Source organism: Falco cherrug, chromosome 2, assembly GCF_023634085.1.
Source record: "Falco cherrug isolate bFalChe1 chromosome 2, bFalChe1.pri, whole genome shotgun sequence".
NCBI lineage: Eukaryota > Metazoa > Chordata > Aves > Falconiformes > Falconidae > Falco > Falco cherrug.
The window spans coordinates 27499289-27522454 of record NC_073698.1 but is presented as its reverse complement, the minus strand read 5'-3'; the positions used below and the strand labels follow the sequence as shown (position 1 = coordinate 27522454).

General features: G+C 41.3%; 1 protein-coding gene across 1 annotated transcript in view; it reads right to left on the bottom strand.

Annotated features, from left to right (window-relative positions):
* Positions 1-1073: 1073 nt before the first annotated feature.
* The window catches only part of RFXAP (regulatory factor X associated protein), a 249236-nt gene continuing 227143 nt past the window's right edge, over positions 1074-23166 (bottom strand). Inside the window, exon 4 of the transcript XR_008730879.1 lies at positions 1074-1085. The gene's annotated coding sequence lies outside the window, so the exon portion shown is untranslated. The remainder of the gene's footprint in view (positions 1086-23166) is intronic.

Sequence of the window (23166 nt, the reverse complement as noted above, 5' to 3'; positions counted from 1 at the left end):
AAGAATATTAAGAAAGTAACAGAAAAGATATTTTCATGTATATGATTATGTTTAAGAAAAAAAAATCATTAAAGTGAACTCAATGTTCAAAGACCATATTTGTTTTAAAATTTTATCACATTATTAAAACTGCTTTTATGTCTTCCCCCTATTCAGAGTAAGTAGAAATGGTTTTGAAGCAAAATAATGACTCTGAACAAGCATTGCTTTACAGAGGAGTCTGAAGTATGGTTCTGTCTATTTCTTTTGCAAATGGTCCCTAACTTTATGATGAACTGGACCAAAAATATTCCATGTTCATGTGTGACTCTGAAGTTGGATGATAACTTCTGTAGCTTTAAAGAAGACCAGAAGGATAGGCTTGATGGTGGCGTTTGCAGGCCAGGCACCGTATGCTATCAGACTTGTGTCAAGCCTCGTGGACTCAGCATAGGACTCAGTCCCTCTGCCAGCTCTTCCTAAAGACCCTACAACATCTCTCAGCTGCAGCAGGCACAAGCTGGCAGGGTAGGTCCGTGTTTCTGCAGTCAGACAAGCAGGCAGTGCACGTAAGCAGGCTGCCAGTACAGGCTCTGTTGCGCTGCCCTGTAACTAGCGGAGCCTTGCACCATGTGGCCATGAATTGAAAGAAGCCCCATCAAAATTGTCTAACACTGGAGTTATAGAAGCTGTGCAGCGCAATTTACTGCTTCAGATCCACATCCATCTCAGAGCTGCAGACTCCATAGTCCTCTTCTGTGTCTGGTGAGCTGCAGCGGAAAAGCACCTTTGACAGAATCACGTTTGGGGCTCTAACACATGGGGACTTCTAAGAGCAAACCACATGGATGTTATGCAGCAAGAGTATCTCAGTTATTTTTATCAATTGCAATAGGAAAGAATCCATCTCATTCCATCTATTATTCTGTGGAAATCTGAGAGATTTGGGGTCATAATGCTTTACAAGTAAGGCCAAGAATCACACATCCAGTCTGAGATACTGAAAAAGCAGCCTGTTTCACAAGAAGTATAGCTGTTGTGCACCTCCTGCTGCCATGAAAATGTCAAGGTATTTTTAGATACATCTTTCAGATATAAAAGTTAAACTTTATACGGCTAGACAAGAACTTACTTTTAAATTACATTTTTAGGCCTACAAATTAATAAACATTATGTTTAAAATTTAGGCATGCAGCTGCTTCTTTGGGGAATCATGCTGGGCTTTTGGTTAAGTACTTATGGCTTTGGTTACCTTTCCACTGAAACAAAACAGAATGATGACCTAATTACTGATTTGAATAAACTAAACTATTGCATATTCTGTGCTTTTTTCATAGTAATAGGCAAAATAATTTTTAAATCCATTCACCTAATAAATTCAGAAGTTGGTGGACAAGAGAGCATGTGAAAAAAGAGAAGTATCTGCTTCCTAAATGATTAAGACATTTGCAACTAACATGTGTGACACGGAATTTAAATTTTATCTTGTTCTGTTCTCCTGCCATGACTCCAAATGAACACAATTAGCATCTTCTTCCTGGCAGTAATGACAGGCAGTAAAGACACTCTCCAGCAGTTAAATCAATGTGTTTGGAAGTGCCCTTTTCTTCAGATCTCTTAGTAATATCAGGGAAAAAAAAATTCAGTTAAAAAGATTTATTATCTGCCAAATGCTAGATGAAATAATACCTGAGGGATGTTGTAAGCTACATTTTCTAAGTTTCAGAGCCAAAATCTGTCTGTATTCCTTTTGAAACATCACACTTTTAACGTCATTGGGTAAAAGTGATGAAAACTTAAATTAATTTCAGTTTCCATAATAATATCATTAAAAATATACCTGAGGTGAAAATTAAATTACTTCCAAGAATTGCATAATTTCTAAGAAGCTCTAAGAGACCCAGAATACCAAAAACTGCTTTCTTAATACAGTAACATGAACCTCTTCACTGAAGTAAACACTGAAACAAGATTTCTTCACTCTGATTTTGTGAAACCTCAGTAAAAGTCCTGGTGAAGGAAGACAGATGATTAGTCACATATGTAATTAACAGTTATTGTTTAAGGAAATTTTTCTGTCAGTGTGGAGGCAGTTTTATCTCACTGCGGGCATTTGATGGAAAGACTCCTGACTCCAGTTACAATGTGATCAAAACTCCCCTTTGTCTTTTGGGCCTCCCAAAAGCCTCTGTTCAACCTCGTGCTATTACTGTAGAGTGAATGTAAGAGATATGCAGAAGATATGCCAATGTACAGAAGGAGAAAATGCCATTGAATATTTTAGGAACATGTTTTTGAGGGGGGTATTTGAGGGGAATAATATTTTAGTTGTTAAAGAGACAGCCTGTCTTCACAGGATTCAACAGGGGTTTTCCACCAGTGTCACAGAGGCAAGGATTTAATTTGTTACTAAAAGCTATTCCTAATGCTTCTTCTCTGGATCTCTTCAGCACTGTGATGCTGTGATATGTCTTGGAACAAGTTATCCGATATCTTTTATTTGAATTCAGAACCTTTTTCACAAGAAAGAAAACCCACAATGAATCTACAATGACTGGTTCATGGAAAAAACGTCTAGGCAAGTCGAACAGAAATACACAGCTGCCAAAGCACAACATTTGCATTTCACCATTACAGCTCCAGCATTCATCTTAAAACAATTACACTATTCTAACCTCAAAATATTACCTTCAGTATCATTTAATCTAATTTATTGTGTGGTAACTATTCTTTGATAATTTTTCCTTTCACAAAGACAAGTTTGACAGCAGAGACCCCTTCATTTCCCTTTCAGACTCAATTCATTTGCTAGTACAGTTTACTGCTAAATTCCACTTTCTGGATTCAAATGAGAGGGTAAAATAATTTTAGGGCTATCCATGCAACAGGCAGCCACAAATAATTGCAGCTGCAGTTGTTATATTGTATGTAACACTAAGACACTTAAAATACTTGGAGCAGAAAGAATCCAACAATGTGTCATCTCTTCCCAAGGGCCAGGTTGTTGTGCCATTCTGGCAGCAGAAAGCAAGAGATCTGGGCATGAGCACAGATAAACAGAACCTGCCTGTCCACCCTCTGGCAGCAGAAAGTTTACTCAGTTCTCACTGCCTGAGTAGGTACTGAGTCTTGTATTTAACACTGCACTAAAGGTTTGCCTTCAATATCTGACTTGTGACAGCACTGCTGGTACCAGCTGGATCTACTCACCCAGCTACAATGGCATAAGCCACCACCTTCAGAGATGGCCATCATCACAGCCCTGAGCTTTGTAATGCAAACATACCATAAAGAACTCAGGTGAACCCAGCTTCCAACATTTATCAGTTTTCTTTTGCTTCCATATCCCTTCAGTCACCACCTTTTCTAACAGCAGACAAAGTCAATATTAGAAGTTTACATACACGCTAAAATCATGTTAGCTCCTGCAAGTGGTCAGCCAAGGTTCAAGGTCTTCCAAATTCTTTTTGCTAAGAAAAACTGAAAATTGAGTCAAGGGTCTTTATTGCAGAGATGTTTATTTGCAATAAATTAAAGCAAAGAAAAGCCCCCTTTCCTCTGCACTGCAGGGATCAAAAATAGATTTTTGCTCACATTTGCAAACATCTTTCATCTGACCTGTGGACCCTGAAATCCTCTTACCAAATTTCTCTCAGTGTTTCTGCACACATGTGTGGCTATTCTTTGCTCTCCGATTCTGCATTTTCTTTGTCCCTTAGCCTCTGCCTCAGAAATGAAGTCAGCAAACACTTATCCATTTGTAAGTACATTACCCGTACTTTGCTGGTATATCAAGCAGTTTCACAGTGGTTTTATAGCTGACTAAAACAGCTATCTCACAGTAGCAACTCCTCCCGATGCTCATTTACCATCCTTATGTAATGTGTAATTCTGACTGTTAAGGAAAAAGCTGCACTCCAACACAGAAAAAAGGAAATAAACAGTAAGAGAAAGGGAAGAAAAGATAAAACAGAAGAATACATGGGATAAAAGCATCTGAGTTTTCCCTCAGCAAAGCTCCTTCCTTCTCCTAAAGCGTGAAATCTGATTAAATGCTCTTCTGTTATAATGTTCCTTTATGACCATGCATCACAAATCTCAAGGGTTCAAAGACTAGGGTTCTGAGCCCAAATAGTCCAGGTCTGGAAATCTATACAAAGAATCTTCATGGGTCACTGCCTGAGACCCAGCCACAAGCACTGCCCAGATGCACTTATGTTTGCTCCTTCCAAATTTTGGCAGTAAAAAACTGTCAACGTTTTTTGCAGTAGGTTGGCCTCTGATATGTAATTGGTACAAATCAGGCAGCTCAAGCCCTACAAAGTATTGAAATAAAGGTTTCCGCAAGACTCTGGAGACACAGAGGCCAGTCAAATGTCAGGATCCTCAAACTTTCACAAGTCTGCAGTTCTCTGGATTCAGTATTTCACCTCAAACCTTTGGATAACCCATTCTGATGAAATAAGGTGCAGAATCAATTCATTGGTGGTTCTGCTGTCACATCAGCTACTTGAGCTCTCATAGTTCATGTATTAGATTCAGATAAGATCCAAACTGACCAAAGCCTCCTTGGACTTTTAAATTTCATAGGAAGCCCTCTGGCCTCTGTCAGTCAGGTTGTTGCTCTCCCCATCAGTCTGGCTTTTCTGTCACTGAAAATTTCACACAGTTAGGATTCCCACCTTGCTCATGTCTTTCATGGATGTTGTTCCAAGAAACGCTTCACCTTCACATCAGTTCTCAGATTTACTCTGTTTTCAGAAAAGCTTAGATGTGGAGCAATTCTTTCTCACCCAATAAAGATTTTCACACTCGTCTATGTAATACAAGCAAAACTTTGATTTCATATAAATAATTCAGCCGCACCTTATTAACTACATTTTTCTAATAATAAATTTCAGCTGATTTCTCTGAAAAAAACAGCTGATTTTTCTTTTTCCTTTTGTTTTCCTTTCCTTTTCCTAGTTTGTATATGACACAGCCAGATATTAGAAGGGAGCTGTTTTACTTCAATTGGCATATTAATAGCTATTTTACTGGAAAAACAGTGAGAGCAAAGGGAGAATCTTCCCATCACCTAAACCAGTGAAACCTGCCTTTAACAGTAATAGTGTATCTACCTAAGACAACGTAGTTTCCACAGGAAACTGCTATGAAAGTGCAAGAAACTGTATTTTTCATACAGCAAATTAAACTCAGATACCTTGAAACTTAGTCAGTGGCTTTGCAGATAACTTCCCTGGATATATAAACCTTAAAGGGATTACGTATATCTCTCTACATTGGTCTCTATTACTTTTCGTTTGTAAGGCTGAGTAAGTCCCATGCTTTTATAGCTCCCTTTAAGCTTTCAGGCTTTTTTATTCGATTACATTATATATAAGACCAGCTGAATTTAAGTCATACAGTTTTAGGCATTATTTGGGATGTATATAATTTTTATATATTATAAACAGACTTGAAATATCCATTGACATCAGTCAATCAGAAACTGTATGTTAAAATATTTTAAGCTCTGCAGGTATTGAAAGTCTTGCTAAATTGATTTTACCTTATCTTGGATTACATTGATTCAATAGAAAATGTAAATCAAGCTGACATTTCCCTGTTCAAGTTGCAGGCTTTCAGAAAAGCCTTGGTTACTAGAACTCATAGCTTCACTATAAAGTACGTAAGTATTGCTTTATCCATGTACAGACATACAAGACGTTCCAACTGTGAAACTCTGAACTGAGATCCAGAGAGGACAGAGAGAGAGAAGAATATGATTAGAATTAAGTTAATATCTGGAAGAAGTCACTGCTAGCCAAAGGGTCCAAGCTGAACATACATTAATTAATATTTATTAATATGTTCGTAAGCAGGAAAACAAATATAGTAGGCACATTAAATAAGAAGAGATTAGAATTAATTTAGAACTGTTGAACAGAAGCTGCTTATAAACTGGGGACCCTTAACCTATGTGGAGAATCTTCCAGTGTTGCTTGTACCCAACACAGTATGAAACACATTTGAAAACCCAGCTGAGATCAAACTCTCTGACTTAGCTCCCTGGCTTGCAAATCTAATTATATGGGCATGATGTAGCTGTTCTCCAAGTATGACCTTAAATGCTTTAATCGATGAAGTGGCAGGTGCTGTTGAAGTGTTCCAGAGAAATCTTGTGTGGGTTTAAGCACAGCTATCAAGTGCAGGAGGTTCTGCCTCTGGCAGTTTCAAAGATCATAACTTTGCTCCACTGACAACATACAAACTAAAACATTTGCTTTAAGAAAGATACTTCAGACGTCACTTGCAAGCTATGACTGGCTCTGATTTCCTGAGTTACTGTCTCAGATCTTTCTACTAAAACCCTAATCAAACCTAAGGCATGTTATTATGAAATAACAATTTAAGCATTCTGTTGTGGTAGCTATGGAGCTACAGTCACAGGCCAGGACCACTCTGCGCAAACAAGACAAAACACAAAAAATTGCCCCAGTCCATATAGCAACAAGCTGCACCTCCTCGTCATGGAGCTCCACAAAGAAAAACAACCCCTCTGGCAGTATTTCCAAACTCATGACTTCTTGGTGATTTTTTCATTTATCTCTACAGAGAGGCATGTGACCTTCTCCCACAAAATGGGGTCCTAGTTAGGCATGGCAGCTTAGAAAAGGAAGAAATCCACCAGCACGACAGCAATACCTAGAAGTAAAACAGGTGAGTCTCTGGACAGCATGGTAGAGGAAGGAATAGCAACACAGCCAAGTGAGGAGACCCAAGGAAAACTCTGCATGGGCAAGGGGGAAGATGGTCACAGGGAGAATCAGCTAATAGGGAAATGTGTGTCAGAAGCAAAAAGACATACAAGAATGGGTGAAGGGAAGAGAATAAAATTAACAGCTTTTTTACTTTATAATTAAATGATAAGCAATATAGTGTCGATTTATAACTGTATCTAAAAATTGTGTGAGCTGTACATCAGGGGCACTAGGTTCAGAAAGGGAGGTGAGTTTCTCCAAGAGACAATGCTCCTGTCAGAATGCAGCGTGCCTAATGAAAATGTATGAAACCTCCCAGCCTAGAGATGAGACAGTACCTCACAACTTCCTCCTGCAAATTCAGTGCAAATTGGCATGGGAAGCAGGATAATCTGAAGAGCTGGCAATGCAAGGTAATCAGAAACATATATAAAGTTTCCATTCAACAATCTTATCTTATTTTTCATTTCTGGCCTGTGTAATTGCAGAGCCAAAATAACTTCATGTTTTATTTCTCTTTAACAAAGTCCATTTCCTGCTATATCTGTCCAATGTTTTTGTGCTATACATTAGAAGATACCCAAATAAATTGGCTGAACAAATATAGTTAAGAAACTATCAGTCTGTGTCTTCCGGTGCTGAAAACAAATGACTCCTTTCCCTCTTTCACCTTCTTTCCACTTCTTATCCTCAGTCTTAAAAAAAAAAGTTCATTTTTAAAACCTGTGAGCTGCGTCACCTGATGCGCTTTCTCTTGTCTCTTATTTATCTGCAGATATATAAGCCCATTGGAGATGGCTGATGTTGCACAGCTCACGCCAGGGTGCAAACAGTAGAAGAGGCCATTCAGTCTGAGAGGCTTTTCATCTGGGTCAGCAGTGTGCCTCACAACCTTATGTGGATGCTCACCAGATGAGCTTTGCTCATTTTCTGCAGACAACATCTCTGCAAAGATTGTGGAATGGAATGACTAATTACTATATGACTTGTAGGATAAATATTTCCAAAACTAAACTGAGGCTTCATAAATAAATAAAAAAAATTAGTGCTGAAATTGCTGTTGCTTATTGCCAGAGGGAAAAAAAAGATAATTAATTTCTGCAAATTTTATGCTGACTACTAGAATAAACAAAAAAGTGCTTATCCACATGGGGCTACATAAAGCAATAGATGAGGGTGCTTTTAAGTAACTTGTGGTCATGAGGGAAAGCTGTGTGCATTCCTGCTCTCTATATGGAATATGCCAAAAGGAGAGCATGCCAGATTTTGTCAGATTTTTTAAAACCACTAATGATTTTGTCTCCTATGTTTTCAGATGGCCTATGACAGCTGGATTTGCAGGTAATAGAGTGTGAATTTGGAAGGTACTTAATGATTTACAAAGACTACTGAAACATTCATTGCTGAAAAAGCAGAAGCCGGACATGGCCTGCAATGTCTGTGTAAGTCAATGAAGGGAAAAAGTATTCCATGGAAGACAATGAGCGTTTTGTCTTCAGCTGCAGTGGGACCAAGATTTCACTCTGTGAAATGAACCTCTAGTTACAAATCAGAAAAGAAAGCGGTGGCCAGAATTGTCAGGTGACAAGGACAGGCAGTCTTCCACTTAGTCTGCAGCAGGAATTAGTCTGTCAACTCCTTACCCTTTTAAACACATTGTTTTCTCCCACCCATCAGGTCCTCTCCCTTCCTAGCACAGCTGTGATGTTAAGAGTCATTTCAATTTCTGTTGAAATTCAGCACAATATCATGTGTCACAGTAGGAATAACTGTACACCAGTCCTTTGAATATATAAAGTATTAAAGTCAGTGTAGCCCCACAGGCCTCTGATGTTAATCTTGTTTTGCTGCTTTTAATAATGTGATGCTTTATATACGATGTATGTATGTTACTGGCGACCTTCCAGGACTTCCTCACAAAATACATGAAATGATTCATTTGATATATTTTAACAAATAATCACGGTAACTGGGCTTCAATGTTTCTGTTCTGTGGACGTTTCAGACCAGGCCTATCGTGCAGGGAGGCCTCCGACATGCTGTCAGGAGGAGTGGGAGGCAGCCTGTGAGCCCTGCTCTGCAGGGACCTGACTGATCCCTCACAGGGCCCTGTAAGGTGCTGCAGCCGTCTTGAAGAAGGGGAAGAGAGTGAGGCTGAAAGCAAAGCAAGACACAGTAACCAAGATCAAAAGAGCTGCTCAGCTCTGCCTCCTTGGCACACCGGCAGAAGGGAGGGTTTCTGGAATGTCAAACTCTGGCAAACTAGCTCGGCTTGAGGGCAGAAAGGTCTTCTGGATGCTCAGGGAGAAAGGTCAGAAATCAATCCATCTTTGCAACAGGATTAAATTTGACATTCTAGGAGAGAAAAGGAGCTGAGCTGAGGCTGACAGGGTGTTTGGAAAGGGAACGAGCACAGCACAGGCTTCTGGACGTGATACCATGCCTTTCTCAGGAGGTCTCTGCCCCAGGAAAACTGGCATTTATTTTGACCAAACAATCTGTGTGCTAATGATGACTGGCTGGAAATGCTGCTGGCATGTTTTGTAAACTGAAAACTGCCCTAGAAAGCAGAAAAGAAAGGTGTTGGTCAAGGATGACAGGCCTGGACAGATCCTTTGAATCCCCTGCAATGGCAAGCAAGTGGGACATCTGGTCAAAGAGGTACAGAGCACACATACACTAGACACCATGTAGGATCCCCAAATCGTCCCCAACATCATGTAACAAGTTTAATGTTGGTTGTAAAAGGCATAAGGTGGCAGAGGAGGGAAAACGATGAACAGACTTCTGTATGACACCCAGTGTAACCATGAAACCTAGCAAGACCAGGAAAGGTAAGCTGAGGTGGGGTGACTCTGAAGAGGGGTCACTTCTCCGGAAACAAACTGGGACTTTCTAGAGAAGGAGTGTTTGCTCTGGCTGCCTGACAAAAAATTCAGAAGACAGAGGAAACCAGGGAATGGAAGGCAAGCAGGTTACATGCTTCATTTTGAAGGTATTTATCTCTTTAACAGTGGTGTTTCCATAACATTTTTTTGTGTGTATTTTTAAGCCCTGTGCAAAGCCTGTCTGTAGTATGAATTTGTCACCTGTCTTAGAAAGTTACACTGAATCCACAGAGGACCACATGGAGAAGTGGGCACAGAGAGACCGCTGAGATTTCAGTGTTGGTCCAGGGGTCTGCAAAGACTCACAAGGGTAAGACGCACAGAAACTGTGTCCAGGGAATATGTCAAGGGAGGCAGGAAAGGAAAAGAAAAGAAAATAAAGAGCACAGCCTGATGGTCCACAGAGGACTGGAGAACCCAGACCCAGAGGACTGTAAACAGAGAAAGTCTAACTGGATGTGGAACAGGTGGTAAATCTTATAGTTTTATTCCCAAGGAAAATGTATTAATTTGAATGCTGCATGACCTTTTACAATTTTCATTGCATTAAAACATGAACAATAATTTGCGTTATGGAATTTTCATTAACTACTTTAAAATGGTGTGTGAATTACCTCTGTAATTCATTGCACTTAATACTACCTCAAGAAAGCTATGATGGGTTTTAATCAGTATAGAAAGTTCATTAACTCCCCATTGTGTTCTTAAACTAGACCAAGCACTAAGTAATTATGACTTTTCTTCTCACTAGTGTACTCTTCCTTTCTGAGGTAGGACAACAATCACTCCCCAGAGCTCTCTATTGCATCTGGGTCTGCCACTCAATAGATAAAAACATAGGAATTACAGCTTTTTGTCCAAGAACTGCTAGTGGGAAGAAACACATAGAGATCAGCCTAGCAATTTCTTTATAAACTGAGTTTCCTTCACCTAAGCTGCTAAAGCAATACAGAAAATAGCATAGCTCTAGCATGTTATGATAGCATAGTGTGACATCTAACTTAAGCTTTGTATCACATTAGCATCAAAAATGTCCTAGATGCTTCTGAGAGAAAAAAGAACACTTTTATGGTGTCAGCAGACAGATTATCTGGTTTGTAGTCCAGAAATGCCACCCTGGCAGAGACTTTGGGGTTGTCTCAGCACAAAACATTTTGGCATGACAGGACTTATTAGGTCCTGTCTTATTAGGCTCCATGCTGTGCAAATAACTATAATGCCCCCAAAGTCACCACATCCTGCTTTTTGCCGTCATTTGTTGACTACGAAGTGCCCAATAGCTACATCTGCTTCCCTGTGGGAGCCTACTGACTCTTACAGAAAATTGCCATGATCTAGTCAAAAAAGAAAAAACATGTAAGTGGAGCAGAGGAAGACAAAAGTTACATGTGAACTTATTGATTCACTTTGGCTGGGTAACCTCTAGCTACATTTGAGGAATACATGTTTTCTTTTTTCATGAGTGAGGGCAGGAGAAGAGAGAGTCAGGGGAAGAATCTGGAGGGCTGAGGACAAGAGATACACACAGGCTAGCAAAGGGACTGAGGAGCAGGGAAACACCAGGGCAATTTCTGAACTGAGCTATGCCTTGAAAATAGTCTCATAAAGCCCTAAAAGCCTGCACTACAAAGAAAAGGAGGGAAGGTGAACTTTGGCACAGCTGGGATGTAGCCCTTGCACCATAGGCTTTGATGATAATGTTATGCCCCCAAGATGAAAGCTCCTTCGTGAGTCAAGGGCACTTCTCCAAGATGCTGAGTGACATTTCCCCCCCCAAGGCTGCTGCTGCTGGCAGCCTTGTGCAGGATGTGCTCTGAGAGACACCCAACTCCCATCCCCATCCTGGGGCATCCTGGAGAGGGCCCACTGCCAGAAAGTCCTCCTGGGCCAGGGAGGATGTTCAAGCTTGATGCTGCTGATGAGCTCTCCCATGCACTGGCAGGAGATGTTCCGAACATCTGCAGTGCCCTGCTCCATCCCAGTCTTCCCTGCAAGACTGTGTGAGTAAAACAGTAAAGGAAACATATTAGATCATTTCCATCAGCACAGAACTTGAGCATCAATGCAGAGATACCCACTGCAATATGCACAAATCTTTTACTCCAAAGCTGTGGTGGCACTGACCCGGGGTAAGGTGGGAGGGGTGGGGTGAGACCCACACCTGTAAAGGGCACAGCAAGGAGGGAACAGCAGGTCTGTCCATATAAACTCTTATGCCTTCTGTCCATCCTGGCTCATTTCTGTGTACTTTCCTTCAGACCAATGTTTTCTCATGTCTTGTACATAGATTGTAAGCTCTTCAGGGCAGAAAGTGTACCTTAACCCTCTGCTTATCACTTGCAGGTTTATCCACTAATGTCTGATGCCCTCCAATGCACCTCCGTCTGCACCAGGCTGCTGGTTTCCTCTCTAAACATGCTAAATCCATGCTAAATCCCTAAAATCACAAAATTCTAATCCCCCTAAGTTGCAAAATTCTCTTGGAGAAGAAAAAGATACAACAAAATAAATCTGGTTTCATTGGCTCAAATTTCAGAGCAACCCAGTTCTTAAGTTTCATGTTCCTATTTGTATTTACATATTACCTGGGGGATGAACATGGAAGGAAAAATAGGCTGCAATTATTAAAACCAAGGATTTGACACTGTTCATCACTTCAGCTTAGAGCAAAACCAGTGCTTCCTCTGTTACCCAAGGGAGCAGATGTTCTTAAAGAAAAAAGATAAGTTACCAAATGGGTGGAGATGGTGAATATCCATAGTGTGGTAAGAAGGAATCAAATTACTGAGATTATTCATGTGTTCTGAGGGCAGACCTACAAAATGCACAGGAAGAAGTCAGGGAAGAATTCAAGGTTAAATAAACAATGCTTTTATTTTTAAGGAAAAAAATAAACGCAGTCTTCTGCATTTTTGTTTCTTCCTTAAACCAACTTTTATAATTTCCTTTGGTTGTAAAAAAAAAAAAAAAGAATCACTCAAAATTATAGTAATTCCAAAACTGTGGAACCAGAAAGCTCCTGCTTCCATGTCCTTTGGAAGTTCAGCGTTTTGGACAGCATAACTTACTTTGTATAAACTGATGCAGACCTGTCAGTGTCTTGGCATGGGAGTAAGAGCCTGTATCTGTATGAAATTCAGGGCAAGATACGAAGTTACCACTTGACCCAGCATATCTAGAATCCATGAGAAGATTCCTGAGCTTAAAAGTTTTGCAACACTGAGGACCTTTGAGCTATCCGCAGATGTATCATATGCAAAGCACAACACACATTACAGAAGACCAAGTGAGGACAGTTGTTTCTCTTCCGTATTTCTGATAAGCTTCTTAGCACAGTTGTATGCCTTCTACCCATTGCAATCAATTTTTAAAATGTTTTTTAAAATACTTACATTTCAAATGCTATTGTAAAAAGAAGTTTGTATCATTTTTTCCTGTTTACTATATACCTGACAGATTTTTCTGGGACACCTCTTCTTGCAAGTTATCTGGCTCATCTAAAATATAATCTTGCAAGAGACACAGGGAACGTGCCTACACCAAGAACACCAATATAGACTCCAGGTGACAATGTCATGCTGCCATTTGTTGTGAGGTTGCAGTTTACCTAGGGAGATGTGCTGGCTCAGGATGAGCTTACAGGTCTTCTTGAGTTGTCTGCCACTCAGTACTGCCTCACCTGCCAGAGGTCATCAGGTCCACACCTGTCCACAACTGCCTTCGTAGTGAAATTCTCCCTAAGATAGAACTTCTATGCAAGAGAAGCCTCTTTTGGGTCAACACTGTGCTGGGCAGATCAGAGCAGACACTGCCAAGTCCTGAAGTCACTGAAATTTTTTTTCTTAATTGATATAACACTCGTATATATCCTATATGATGGTATCAAAATTCATTTAGACACATCTGGGTGAACTAGGGGCATTGGCATGGAAGGAGGTCTGATTCCCTTCCTCAGAACTGCATTTTGTTCCAGAGAAAATAAATAAACAGTTGTGCAACATGCAAAGACAACATGGCAGACTGGAGTGACTTGGTGCTCGCTAATGCAAACCAGACTCTACAAGCTGCTGATTTGCTCCTCACAAATGCTTCTGTTTAGTCCTTTGTTACAGAAGTGGCAAATATTTAACTAGTGTTTTGGTTTGGTTTGGTTTGGTTTTCTCCTGGATTTTGACCATGGCATTTATATTACTACACTTACACTTGCAAAAAATCATCATTTTAACCTTCTCTTCCCTGATATCTAATTTTTCCAAAAAAAAAATGTAATTTGTTCATATTTTCCATGTTCTTAGTAATTAACGTCTTGGATTGTAGCAATTTTATTCTTTTTTATTATTAAGCAAAAGAGAAGAAAGAAGTGAGAGGGATAGGGAGTTAGGTGTCTCCAAAATTTCTTTCGCCTGCATATAGAAAGCAAACAAGACAGGCACTCAGAAAGGCTGGGGATGCTGTCTGGGATAGATGAGATTGTCATTGCTGAACATGTCCTGTTTCCCTGTTTCCAAAAGGAAAGTAGTTTCAAAATTCAAACTCACTGTCAGCCCTTACGATTTATCATGGACTACTCTTTCCATCATTGCGACAAAACAAGGTATCAGTAAACCACTTTGGCATAAACTTACAGAGATGAAGGCCATGTTCTGAGACTTTGAGGCCACAGTTTTGAAACCCCAAAATGAAGATAAGTAGACCCGGCAGGTTTACCTCATCCGTCACCCCCAAGCTGAACTGTGTCTGCTGTGACACACCCGAGCCTGTGCATTATTGAACCCATGGGAAGATGAATCTTGGTGGTGCCCTGAGTGCATGTCACTTCTTGTTTTTTGTGAGGAACCACAATGAAACCAATGATCACAACAGTTCTCTCCAGCAAACATGAGCAAAAAGCAGGACATGTTGTTACCTCATTCTTGCATGTAGTCTCAGGTCCTAATGACAGCTTTTCTTTGAAACTAGTCATGCTTGTTAATAAAATTTTAAGGCATGCCAGAAGTACAAGACACAGCAAGCCAGAAGGCCCCATGAGTTTCAAATGGCTACTATGGAGCCCGTGTAACTCCAAGGATATCTTCACCAACTCTGAAGACTCAGGGAAACACTGAGCATGCCTGGAAGGGGTTCAAGGAACAGGATACACAATAAAGGATGCCTTAAATAGGTGGTATTGCAAGAAAAAGACTAGAAAGTCTAACTTTAATAGGAAAGAAATAAGGTGGCTTCCATCACTACACCACAAGAACTCACTGAGAATTTGGAGGATTGGTACCGGTCAGTCAAAACTTCCTTGAGCTAAAAATAATCCAATCATTTATGCTGGGGTACCCCAGAAGAAAGTGAAATGCTAGGAAGAAACATTGAACACCAGATCAGGACACCTGAGAATTTGGCAAGCAGAAGCTGAAAATAATTCACAAGCTGTTCCTGCTTCAGTGAGTAAAACCAAATTGTTTGTGACCAGTAATGATTCTCTTCATGATGCTTCTCACTATAGGACAAGAAGCAGCAAAGACACAGATGAAGACAGAGGTAGGCACAGGCTGTGTCTAAGCAGCTTAAAGGTTGCTTTATTTAATTTGTTACATTTTCTGAGTTTAATCTAATCATGTGCTGGTTCTTTCAAAAGCAAGGTCATGTTTCTCTGCATGTAGTTTTCTCCATGCTTCCAGTGACACACTGCTGCTAAACAAAAACATGTGGAGCAGAAACTAGGTAAAGGCTACAACCAGTGAACAGTAAGAAGTTCTCATTACCTTATTTCACCATATAATTTCATTTCTTCTGGACTGGGATCAATGTCAGCTAGCAGGATTGTTTGACTTCATTTCCTAAGAACATCTGAAAAATTGGGCTTGCCCTACCACTGTCCTCAAGCTGTGGAAGCCCACCTCCACCACTGCATCCAGAGATGGAGAATGTACCTCTGACAGAGAAAGCAAGTGTGTGTGCATGCATGTCAGTGTGGAACATCCCCTAGCAATATTAGAAATCAGATTTGGCAATAATCAGCTTTTCTGGTGATGCTGGCCTAAGCAATGGGATAAAGAGGCAATGGACATAATGGTCAAATCCTGGTAGAATCTGAAGGAGGGACAGATAGAAAAAGAAGAGGGGAAAAACCCCAAGAAGAGGCTATGCTTCGGTTCAGGTGGAGATGAAGAAGGAAAGCAGAGACGATGTAGAGATGCTCACTAAGTGCTAAGAGATTCACCAAATTGAAGGGAAACACTAATGCAGCTCCTACATAATACATCATTAAGAAGAGATATTCATAAATACCTAGCAAAGAAGTTACAATATACAGCTATCTTCATACCATGTATGAAGCCAAATGACCTTATACTTGGTGATTTAATTATAGCTAATGTTTTTTTTCTTAAAACCATGGAGAAAATAACGTCTGGCCACTCTCAGAATAAAAAAGTAGAGTATTACACAGAAAACTGGAAAATGTCGTAGTAATACATACTATAGCACCCCCATACCCTTTGCATTATGTCTTGTCTGATAGGCGAGTCATCTTCTGTAAAAAAACGGAGAATGAGATAAATACTTCTTCCATTATAACAACCTCAAAAGCATGACCATGCACACTTTAGCCAACAGAATTCTTGAGGATCTGAGGTTTGCATGTGAAGTTCACTAGGGTATGATGAAAAGATAAATTTAGAGACAGATCCAGACACTCAGTGCTTTGGGGTAACAGCTGTCTTTCAGTAATACCCGTGAGGGCTCATACCAGGCAGGATTAAGGTGGTTCCTCCTCCCTCAGCACCACCTGCACTGCCTGCTTGCATGCAGGACTGAGTGCTTTGCTCCCTCCCTCCCTCCAGGACCCACTCACCCACCACGTGCCGGGTCAGTCCTGTTTGTACAGTTCCTAGCACAATGACTCATGGCTGCCAGAGGTCTCCAAATCATTCATCATAGAGGAGTCAGGACTCATACTGGCATGCTCTTAGCAGCACAACTGCCAGCAGTAGTTGTATTCTGAGATTATAATAGCATGACCTTAATAGTTCGTAGCTTCATATCTCTCCCCTGCGCTTTGCCAGACTCAGTTTAAGCTTCTAAAGCTTTTTTTTCCAGTTTCAATAAGGACTGTGATTATCAGAAAAGTGCAGTATCCCTATTTACCCTTCATTTTTGCAATGCTTTTGCAATGGTGTAGTTGATACACTTTGAGAGCTTTGAAATCATTTACTTACCTCTGATTACAGGAATCTTTTCTGTCTTTATGCAGATTTACAAATTTAAAGTGTTTCTTTCAAATGCTAACTTTCCATAACCCCTGGATTATCCTGAAGTAAAACAAGGATGGAAGCTGTGGGAGTGGTCTTAACTAACTACTTTAGGTAACTTTAAGTACTTAAATGCAAGCTGGAAGACCAGAGTTGGGAGTTTATGTCCTCAAGAGAATCCAGAAGAGAGGGAAGTCATCCTGGCAGGGAGCAGGGAAAAAGGATCTCACTAAAAGAGCTTTAAACTAGGTTTGAAGGAAGAAAGGGATAAAACTAGGCTTACTTGAGATAAGCCTGGGTGTGGCATACCAGTGTTTGACGGATGGTGTGCTAGGGAGGTCCTGTGGTCTGTCATCTCAGTGGAGGTAGGGGATGGAGAGCCATGCAACTGCAAAGATGCAAGGGTTATCGATGTGTTAGAAACCACAGAAGCACCTGAGAATGGTCAAACAGGAATAAGGGCTTCTTGCTCCAAAAAGGTGATAGGATCGATAGCCCAACTGAAGTGCATCTACACCAATACACGTAATATGGGCAACAAACAGAAGGAGCTGGAAGCCATTGTGCAGTGGGAAAACGATGATACAGTTGCCATCACAGAAGCATGGTAGGATCACTCATACACCTGGAGTGCTGCAATGGATGGCTATAAACTCTTCAGAAGGGATAGGCAAGGAAGGAGAGGCAGTGGGGTACCCCTGCCTGTTAGGGAGCATTTTGGCTGTTTTGAGCTTGATGATGGCGATAATAGGCTTGAGTGTTTATGGGCAAGAATCAGGGGAAAAGCCAGCAAGGCAGAAATTGTAGTAGGAGTCTGTTATGGACCACCCAAGCAAAGTGAAGAGGCAGACTACATGCTGGGAGAAGTCTCACGATTGCTAGCCCTTGTTCTTGCAGGGGACTTCAACTTACCAGATGTCTACCAAAAATTGTTGTTTAACCCCAATCAGCAACTAAGTACCACACAGCCACTTGCTCACTCCCCTCCCCACTGGTGAGATGGGGAGGAGAACTGTAAAAAAAAAAAAAAAAAAACAAAACGTAAAACTCATAATTTGAGATAAGAACAGTTAAATTGAAATAAAATAAAATATAACAATAATAACAACAACAATAATAATATAAATGAAAAAAGACAGAGAGAGAGAGAAATAAAAGCCAAGGGGAGGTCAGGGGTAAACCAAAACAAAAAAATTGTGCACAACACAATTGCTCACCGCCTGCTGACCGATGCCCAGTCAGTCCCTGTGCAGTGATTGGCACCTCCTGGCAAACTACCCCCAGTTTATATACTAAGCATGATGTTCTATGGTATGGAATATCCCTTTGGCTAGTTTGAGTCATCTGTCCTGGCTCTGCTCCCTCCCAGCTTTTTGTGCACCTGCTCGCTGGCAGAGCATGGGAAACTGAAAAGTCTTTGATTTACAGTAAGCCCTACTTAGCAACAACTAAAACATCAGTGTGTTATCAACATTATTCTCACACTAAATCCAAAACACAGCACTGTACCAGCTACTAAGAAGAAAATTAGCTCTACCCCAGCTGAAAACAGGACAGAAATACAATACAGCAGAGAGTGAACAGTCTAGGAGGTTCCTGGAGTGTGTTGAAGACAGCTTCCTGACACAGCTGGTGAGAGAGCCACGGTGCCTTGCTGGACCTGATGTTGAGACAGAGAAGGGCTTGTGGGTGATATGATGGTTGGAAGCCATCTTGGGCATAGCAATCATGAAATTATAGAGTTTTTGATTCTCAGAGAAGTAAGGAGGGGGTGCACCAGAACTGCTACCTTGAAATTCTGGAGGGTTGACTTTGGCTCCTACGTAGAGAGTTGACCTTGACTGGATGCCAGGTGCCCACCAAGTTGCTCTGTTACTCAGCAGCACAAAAGGGGAGAAAATAAAATTTAAAAAAACACCAAAGTGTGGGTCAAGATAAATACAGTTTAATGAAGCAATAGCAAAAATCATGTGTGCAGAAGCAAAGGAAAACAAAAGATGTTATTTTCTACTTCCCATCAGCAGGCAATGTTCAACCACTTCCCAGGAAGCAAGGCTTCAGTATGTATAGAGATTACTCCGGAAGACAAACACTGTAAATAATGAAAGGCCCCTCTTCCTCCTCCTTTCTCTTAGATTTTATAACTGAGAAGACATCATATGGTGTGGAATATCCCGCTGATCCCTTGGGGTCAGCTGTCCTGGCTATGTCTCTTCCCAAGATCTTGCCCACCCCCAGCCTGCTGGTGAGAGGAAGGGGGAAGGTTGGACAGGCAGCCTTCATGCTGTGTGAGCACTGCTCAGCAGCAGTCAAAACACTGGTGTGTCATCACCACCTTTCTAGTCACCAGTACAAGCACAGCGCTATGAGGGCTGCAGGGGGGCTCAGCCAGACCCAAAACAGCCTGTTTAGGAGCCTGGTTGACAGAGTCCCTTGGGAGGTGGTCCTGAAGGGCAAAGGAGTCCAGGAAGGCTGGGCATTCTTCAAGAGGGAAATCTTAACCTCACAGAAGCAGGCCAGCCCCACGTGCTGAAAGACGAGTTGGCGAGAAAGACCAGCTTGACTGAACAGAGAGCTTTGGCTGGAACTCAGGAAAAAAGAGCTTATGATCTTTGGAAAAAGGGGCAGGCCAGTCAGCAGGGCTGCAAGGATGTCATGAGGTTATGCAGGGAGAAAATCAGAAAGGCCAAAGCCCAACTAGAACTTAACCTGGCTACTCCCATAAAAGGCAATAAAAAATATTTCTATAAATACATTAGCAACAAAAAGAGGGCTAAGGAGAATCTCCTTCCTTTGCTGGGTGCAGGGGTTAACATAGTGACAACGGATGAGGAAAAGGCTGAGGTCCTTAATGCCTCTTTGCTCCTGTCTTTAATAGTAAAACCAGTTGCTCTCCCTGTACCCAGCACCCTGAGCTGGAAGACAGGGACAGGGAGCAGAATGAAGCCTCACAGTCCAAGGGGAAATTGTTAGTGACCTGCTACACCACTTACACACACACAAGTCTATGGAGCCAGATGGGAGCCACCCAAATGTGCTGAGGAAGATGGCAGAAGTGCTCATCAAACCACTTTCAATCATTTATCAGCAGTCCTGGCTAACCGGGGAAATCCAAGTTGACTGGAAGTTAGAAAATGTGACAAAGAAGAACAATGAAGCTGGTGAAGAGTCTAGAGCACAAGTCTGATGAGGAGCAGCTGAGGGAACTGGGGCTGTTCAGCCTGGAGAAAAGGAGGCTCAGGGGAGCATTTATGGCTCTCTACAACTACCTGAAAGGAGGTTATAAGCAGGTGGAGATCTATCTCTTCTCCCAGGTAACAAGCAATAGGACAAGAGGAAACACCCTCAAGTTGTACCAGGGGAGGTTTAGATTGGATATTAGGAAAAATTTCTTCACTGAAAGGGCTGTCAAGCACTAGAACCGGCTGTCTAGGGAAGTGGCTGAGTCACCATCCCTGGAGGTATGTAAAAATCATGTACATTTGGCATTTCAAGGTCATGGTTTAGTGGTGGACTTGGCAATGCTAGGTATGGTTTCAGCTGGGATGAAGTTAATTTTCTTCTTAGTAGCTAGTAAAGTGCTGTGTTTTGGATGTGATGTGAGAACAATGTTGATAACTGCACTGATGTTTTTAGTTGTTGCTGGGTAATGTTTATACAAAGTCAAGGACATTGGTTTCTTGTGCCTTGTCAGCCAGAATGCTGGGGGGGGCACAAGAGACTGGGAAGGGACACAGCCAAGACAGGTGACCCAAGCTAGCCAAAGAAGTATTCCATACCATATGACAGCATGCTGAGTATATAAATTGGGGGAAGAAGGAAGGAAGGTGGGGACATCTGGCATTATGGTGTTTGTCTTCCTGAGTAACCGTTACGTGTGACGGAGCCCGGCTGTCCTGGGGATGGCTGAGCACCTGCCTGCCCATGGGAAGGGGTGAATGAATTCCTTGTTTTGCTTTGTTTGTGTGTGTGGCTTTTGCTTTACCTATTAAATTGTTCTTTTCTCAACCCTTGAGTTTTACATTCCTTTCTGACTCTCCTCCCCATCCCTCTGGGTGAGGGGAAGTGAGCAAGTGGCTGTGTGGGGCTTGGTTGCCAGCTGGGGTTAAACCACGACACTAGGCTAACAGTTGGACTTCATGATCTTTAAGGCCGTCTCCAACCTAAATGGTTCTATCATTCTATGATTCTATGATCTAAGATACCTACACCAGCCATAATATCTTCCTCTCCGATGCATTTCATTAACTAACTTTTAATCCTGACTTTTTTTTAAAATGGTACCTGTCTTGCATTTCCTTTTACTTATGTGTATATCACCTATATTCATTGCTCTCTGTCACATGCAGTCACCTCTTTTTTATAAGCCATTTTGTTATGCCTGTCACCAAGAGTACAACAAGAAGTATTTCTTTCTCAAGGAAACACTGGCATTTCTCTAGTTTGTTAGATGTCCAAAAGTCAGCACAGCATAACTCCACTTTGTCAAAGAAATGTTCTAAAGTTTGGCCACTACTAATGCTCATATTATCTTGACCTCACAACTTACATCAGCAAGTTCCCACAAAAGCCCTGAGTGATTTAATTAGCAGAAAAATAGCCATATTCTTCAGGTAAATGAGAGGATACATGAATAAATGCACCCATCGCTATGTTTTGGCAAAGAGAAGCATCTTACGAGAGTTGGTGCCTTTTACAAGTACATGCTTCCTCTTTGCAAAGCATTTTTCAGGGACAGTGTGTCATAAATAATTTTAAATATAAATAATAAATGGAATATCTCTTTGGCTTATTCAGGTCACCTGTCCTGGCTGTGTCGCCTCCAAATTTCCTATGCCACTCCAGCCCTCTGGCTTGCAGGGCCCAAGAAACTGAAAAGTCATGGACTTAGTGTAAACATTACCCAGCAACAACTTTACATTTTCTATGCTTCAGCAAACTCATCTTATTGCTGATGATTCAGTGGGGTCTGGATGCTTTTGATATGGTGTCACTAATGGGTGTTTCCCCTTGGGAGGTTTCCAAGAGAACATTTTTGTAGTGGACTTTGCTGGTTTATCACAATTTGATGGAAACAGTCCCATTTCAACAAGACCTTTCAGGTATGTCTTGCTTGCTTTCCCTTGGCAGACTGCTGCACTCCTGCACAGACAGCTTGCAGTCCCAGAGAAGGCAGCAACCAGCTGTTCCACTGTATACCAGTGATTTTCCCTGCAGGATTTCGACAATGGCAAACCGCATTTGGGGATTTATGGAATTCATGCAAACACCATTTCTGAAATTTGAAAAATCTCCTTGCAAAGAAGGTACACTTCATCAAGCCCAGGACAACCTCCAGATTCTCAGTCAGATAATGAAAATATAAGTTATAATTTTAGATATTAAATTCAAATGTAGCAGACATACTTCTAAATCTGTTTGTTCATCCTTGCCAGCACTAAAACAGTAAAAAACAAATATACCTGTACAGATAGTCCAAATACCATATAGCATTTTTAAACCCCATTATTTCCCCAGTTCTCCCTCATTCTGCTTCTTCTCAGAGTCTTTGTACCTCATCCACTAGTTAACCCATTTCCTCTTTGTTCTGAACTTTTATGTCACTCCAGATTTTTGTTGTGTAACTGTTTTTGGTGGCGTTTCATGCTGCAGTTTTCAAAACCATTTAAATGGGAACCCAGCATCACTTACTATAGTTTCCAATGGCCTCACTGTCTCTGCTGGGTATTCCTCACACAACATCCATGGGAGTTAGTAACTGCTCAGTTGGGGAAGGCAATGGGAGGCAGTGAGATACCTGTACTGTTAAATGAGAAGAGGCTGGGGAGCCATATCAGCCACTCAACACCGGCTGTCCACTCTGCTGTGTTTTTAGCTTGCTCCATGGCTCTGTCTTGGTGTGCTCCAGCTAGTTCTCTCTCAGGCAAAGTCTGATTATGGCTGTGGACCTGGTTCACTCCAGGGACCCTTCTAAAAGGCCATATGGACAATGTGACAGCAGATCTTGTTCCTATTCTTCAACATCCTCAGATTTTGCACTGTGAAACATATCCTATGGACTTCCCAGATCTCCATCCCCAAGACTCTCAACACATAAATCTCCATTTCAGGTTATGAAAACACAATTTGGCAGGCTGCAACACAGATCCTGTACTGGTTTAGGTACCATGAACTGAATGAAGCACAACACACATTAAATCTTAGGCTCATGGTACAGGGCCTGGGGAAACCCAGGACAAAGAATTACATATATAATGTGGCTGCCGTTTCTTACCCAAGCTGACGCAGAAAATCTAGCAGACCAACAAATCAAAG